Here is a 5,632-nt window from a genome sequence, read left to right as displayed (position 1 = left end):
TTTAAGTTCTCAACCATTGATCCTCATCACCCTCCTCTTCTTATTTCGTTTTATTTCGTTCTCCCTTCTTCTTGATTTAATCCCACGTGAGGAGTATTCTGGTTTTAACTTTCGTAAAGCACCTTATTCTTTTATTAACAACCTTCTTCTTAATTTTGACTGGCCATCTTATTTAAGTTCTCCTAACGTTGAAGATAATGTCACACTTTTTAATGACTTCATCTCCAATGTTATTAAGGTCTTCGTTCCCAAAATTCATCTGAAACGTGATTCTTTCCCTCCTTGGTATACTTCTCGTCTCAAATCTCTCATTATTGAAAAAAAGTCTGTTCATAGGTTGTACAAGTCTTCTCGCGATCCTTACCTTTATTTCCACTTTTCTCGTCTTCGTTCCCAATGCAAAGCTACAGCTACTCGTTGTTATTCTTCTTACATCATCTCCGTTACAAATAGTATCAAGGAAAATCCCCGTTACTTCTGGAAATATAATAGAAACCTGCAAGGAAATACCTGTCTTCCTAAAGTCTTGAAACATGATGGTATTGAATCGTCATGTCCTCTCTCTTCTGCTAATCTCTTTGCCAGGCATTTTTCTTCGGCATTCGTCGACGTCCCTCTTTGTTCTTCTGATTTTCAGTTTTCTTTGTCCACCTCTATTTCTTCCTGCTCCATCTCTTACTCTGATGTATTGAAAGAACTCAAGACTCTCAATATTCATAAGGGCATGGGTCCCGACGGAATTCCACCTATCTTTCTCAAATATTGTGCACACGCACTTGCTAGTCCCTTATGGTTCCTCTTCAATGAATCCTTGAGCTCAGGAGTTTTCCCTTCTTCATGGAAACTTTCTTATGTGACTCCTGTCCCCAAGAAGGGCTCTCCTAAGAATTTCGTCTCTAGCTATCGTCCTATTTCAATCCTTTCTACCATTCCGAAACTCTTTGAATCTATCGTTCTTCAGAAGCTCTTTCCCCATTTAACTCGTCTCGTTATTTCTAATCAACATGGATTCATGCCTAAGAGGTCCGTATCTTCCAATCTTCTTCAATACATCAATTATATTTCTTCTAGTATTTCTTCCAATAGCCAAGTTGACTCTGTATACTTAGATCTTACAAAGGCATTTGATCGTGTTAATCATAGGCTTCTTCTCGACAAACTCTCCAGTTATGGTATTTCAGGCTCTCTTTTTCTCTGGTTTTCAAGCTATCTGTCAAATCGTTTATGTATGGTTCGTGTAGGTTCTTCAGTGTCTCATTCCTTCTTGGCATGTTCTGGTGTCCCTCAGGGATCTCATATGGGCCCTGTGCTGTTTCTTCTAATGTCATAGGACCTAGAGTTTCATAATAATTTCACAAGGAATCTCTAAAGCCATCACTTACAATTTACATTATTCAATTCAACTCTCCCTGAATAGAAACAAACCAATTTGAATCCTGCGGTTTCGGTAGGAAATAACCATTTATTACTCTTAGTTGGTCTATTAACGTTCGTTCCTATCCATAGTGTGTTTCAGTGGTCCCGGACGTACCGAAATGAAATCACATTACAGACAAGGCTGAATTGTAACTATATCAAAGTATTTTCCGTAGAGTGGAGGAGGGCTCTAGACTTTCGAATCATCCTGTGTGACTAGTTTAGATAATAATAAACAAAAGATGAGTTTTGAGTTTTGCGGTCTCGTCGGGTGATGTACATCAGAAAATCAAATAAAACTAAATTCAAACTCAAGCCAAAGCTAGAGATAGAGGAACCCGGGGACTACATGGCCACAGCCGCTGTGTGCGGTACTCACACAAATAAATCAGGTTAGGATTTTCTTCTTTCATCTTCACTCTGATGAATAAATAATCATAATACTTAGCATTAGCATCAAACCCTGCTAAGCTATGTACCTACCGTCCAGCAATAAATACATAGAGAGGACGGATGAACAGGGTTTAACTCTATGGAAAACCATCTCATTTAATATCTAGTAATTAGTAATCATATGGGACATCAAGTGCTGATGGTTGACCTGACACCTGATGAGCACACACACTTTCAGGTCGATCTGATAGAGAGTGGCTGGCCTTAGAACTGTTAAATCTGTGGTAGGTTGTAAAACTTACCCATATACGACACATATCTGTTAAGGAAGTCGTGATGATAATATATCATGCCTTACCTGAAATAAAAATAATAATAATAATAAAAATACCAGAAAATGATTAGTTTTTATATACGACACAGATCTGTCTTGATATGTGTCGTATATAAGTCTTGATGATAATATATCAATATTTTCCAAACGGGATACTTTGTCAAGTAGAATTATAACTAGAGGTAAAATTGTATAATTATACCATGTCTTCACTTGACTTGGACTATTTGAGATTGTATATTTATAAATTATAATAGATACATAGGGTTACTATACAAAGATTACAAATTATATAATGGTTGACATGTTTCGCACATCTCCTGATCGCATTTTCAGAACTGATCAAAAATTTCAAATTAAAAACAACAACATTGTAAAGCGCCACTAGTGGCAAAAAGAGAAAACAAAAAACTCAGTTTACAACAAAAAGCCGAGTTTACAAAGCGGACCTTTTTACTTTTTGTAAACTCGGTTTTTAGTAATTTAAAAAGAACGGATCATTTTCTGGCCAAAACTATCAATGGTTTCACAGGACAAACTTAAATGCCTTATCGAAAAAAAAAAACTTATTCAAAAATAAAAGTGTTAAAAAACTATTAAGTGCGTAGGTAAATAAAAAGTAGGTAGATAGAATGTCTAAATAATATTTTGGCTCAGATTTTATCGAGGGTATCGAAGAAATATTCGGCGCGAAAAATCACCTAAGACAGACTATTTACATGCTTATTTGGTAATGGTTCACAAAAAAAGTAAAAATTTTCGTGAAAAATCCCCTAATATAAACTACCTATTTACATGTTTATTTGGTAATGGTTCACAAAAAAAAATTGTAAAATTTGTTGACACAGAGAAGTATCGAGCCCGGAACTTCTCAACTGTAAGTTGGATAGTGCTAGAATTTGCACCATTCGATTCGACATGAAAAATCACATAAGATAGACTGTTTACATATTTATTTGGTAATGGTTCACGAAAAAATTGTAAAATTTGTTGACACAGAGAAGTATCGAACCCGTAACTTCTCAACTGTAAATCGGATAGTGCTAGAAGTTGCACCATTCGATGCGGCATGAAAAATCACTAAGATAGACTATTCACATGCGAATGTATCAGTGATTTATGAAAATTAATTATATTTATTGACAAAGGGAGGAATCGAACCTGTAACTCCTTAACTGTTGGTCGGACAGAGCAATAAGTCAAACCATTAGATTCCTCGTGAAAAAATACATAGGATTGACTATTCGCATGTACATTTATTTGAATATTATTAAAATTTATTGACACACTAAAACCTGTAACTCCTTAACCGTGAGTCGGATAGTGTTCAAAGTAGCACCATTCGATTTGGCGTGAAAAATCACATAAAAATGACTTTTTGACAGCTCAAATATCTTTAACAGAAAACGTTGAAGGCCTTTTCAAAAACAGTATTTTTTCTTGAAATCGCCGGGTCTCAAACCCGTAACTCCTTCACGGTAAGTCGGACACTGTTGAAAGCTGCACCAATCGATTCCTCGTCAAAAGTTCCATTAGAGAGAATACTTACCTAGTGGACCCGAAAAGTGTATTGGGGACTTTTATGGGGCAAAAAACTGATGATTACGGGTTAATTTCCTATGGGGCACTTTGAGGTTGAACGCCCTGTAGATACAAATGCTATGTTTAAACAAAAAGGTCTTCTGTATTGGGGACTTTTATGGGGCAAAAAACCGATGATTACGGGTTAATTTCCTATGGGGCACTTTGGGGTTGAACGCCCTGTAGATACAAATGCTATGTTTAAACAAAAAGGTCTTCTGAGATTCTAAAGTTTATGAAAAAGAAAACTTTCATTTTTTCAAACAGCAATTTTTTCCACCCTCAATTTTTCTTTTTCTACAATCTCCTTCACTCACCCATCACTTAGGTAGGCTGTCATAAAAATGTCTGAAATTTCAGTGTCTCAGAGCAGTGATGGGGAGATTACGCTCAAAACTTTTTTTTTAGAACAATAATAATAAAGACGAGCTACTGATCATTCTAAAACTTTTTTCTAAATCCCCCCGCCCCATTCACTCACCCATCACTTAGGTAGGCTGTCATAAAAATGTCTGAAATTTCAGTGTCTCAGAGCAGTGATGGGGAGATAACGCTCAAAACTTTTTTTTTAGAACAATAATAATAAAGACGAGCTACTGATCATTCTAAAACTTTTTTCTAAATCCCCCCGCCCCATTAGAGAGAGTCCAGATCCCATGCATACAGCCTTCATTATGTTTCAGTCTTATCTCCTCTGAAAACAGTTCAAAAACCCACAACAACACAAACTAGAACAAATACTACCAGGATGAAAATGAGTCCAGGCAGAAAGTTTATTTATCCCGCATACCTACACCGGAAAACAGCTTATAGGTTTCTACATTTACACCAAGCTGCTCCACAGTGTAGGTAATATAACCTGGTACCTGGTAGGCATAGGAGATATTATACTATCTAAATACCTACAACTTGTGCCGGGTCAACAGGAATGAGCTTCCCAGACCGGAAAATCGGCATAGGAGATATTATACTATCTAAATACCTACAACTTGTGCCGAGTCAACAGGAATGAGCTTCCCAGACCGGAAAATCTCCGCCATAAATTACAAACAATGATGGGAGGGAAGGGCGAAATATTAAAAATCCAAGCAGCACATGTATGAACACTATCAGGATCATATGTACACTTGCTACTACATACAGAGTGTTTCAAAAGTCCGGGGACCCCTGAATATTTTTTTAACGGCTAAAGATGGGAATCTGACAGAGATAGTTCTATAGATATATTCTTTAATAATAAACACGAGTTGAAAGACAAGCTGTTACAACAAATAGCATAATTATGTAGATATTAAGTAATTTATTATATGTATACTAGTTAATAAGTAGATATTTAAGTATTTAAGTTAGTTTTAAGATAATTGTAAAAATGGGGCTTTTCCCGTTAATTTATTAAAATAAAATAAAATAAAATAAAAATAAAAAACCTTGTTGTATTACCCCTTTTTCATTATTAGAAAATTTTCATTATTTCTTACCGTTTATGAAGCCTATAAAGTAGGCGAAACTCGAGTTGGGTGGAAGACAATAAAAGTATCCACAAACGTATAAACGGTAAGAATTAATGTTAATACATAGGATGTCTAATATAAACCTAACCAATAAGCCTCACCGCCAGCCTAGTTAGCTTAGTTGGTAGTGCGTCTGCCTTGTAAGCGCTAGGCCGCGGGTTCGATTCCCCCCCCGCCCCGGGGGCGGATGTTATCCTGATGGGATAATGTTCGATCTCGGAACGGCTGGCTTTCTCCTATCCTGTCTTCCTTCTCTCTTGGATTTCAGGACGATAAGACCTTGGCAGTTACAGTTCCTTCTATCAAACCTCAAAAAAAAAAAAAAAAAAAAAAAACCTATAATTTTTTTTTAATAAAATTAATTTTGTTTTGGGGGAAAAAACCCCAAAAGGTTTAC

This window comes from Diaphorina citri, unplaced genomic scaffold (assembly GCF_000475195.1).
Source record: "Diaphorina citri unplaced genomic scaffold, Diaci psyllid genome assembly version 1.1 scaffold624, whole genome shotgun sequence".
NCBI classification, from domain to species: Eukaryota; Metazoa; Arthropoda; class Insecta; order Hemiptera; family Psyllidae; genus Diaphorina; species Diaphorina citri.
This window is presented reverse-complemented; position numbering follows the sequence as displayed.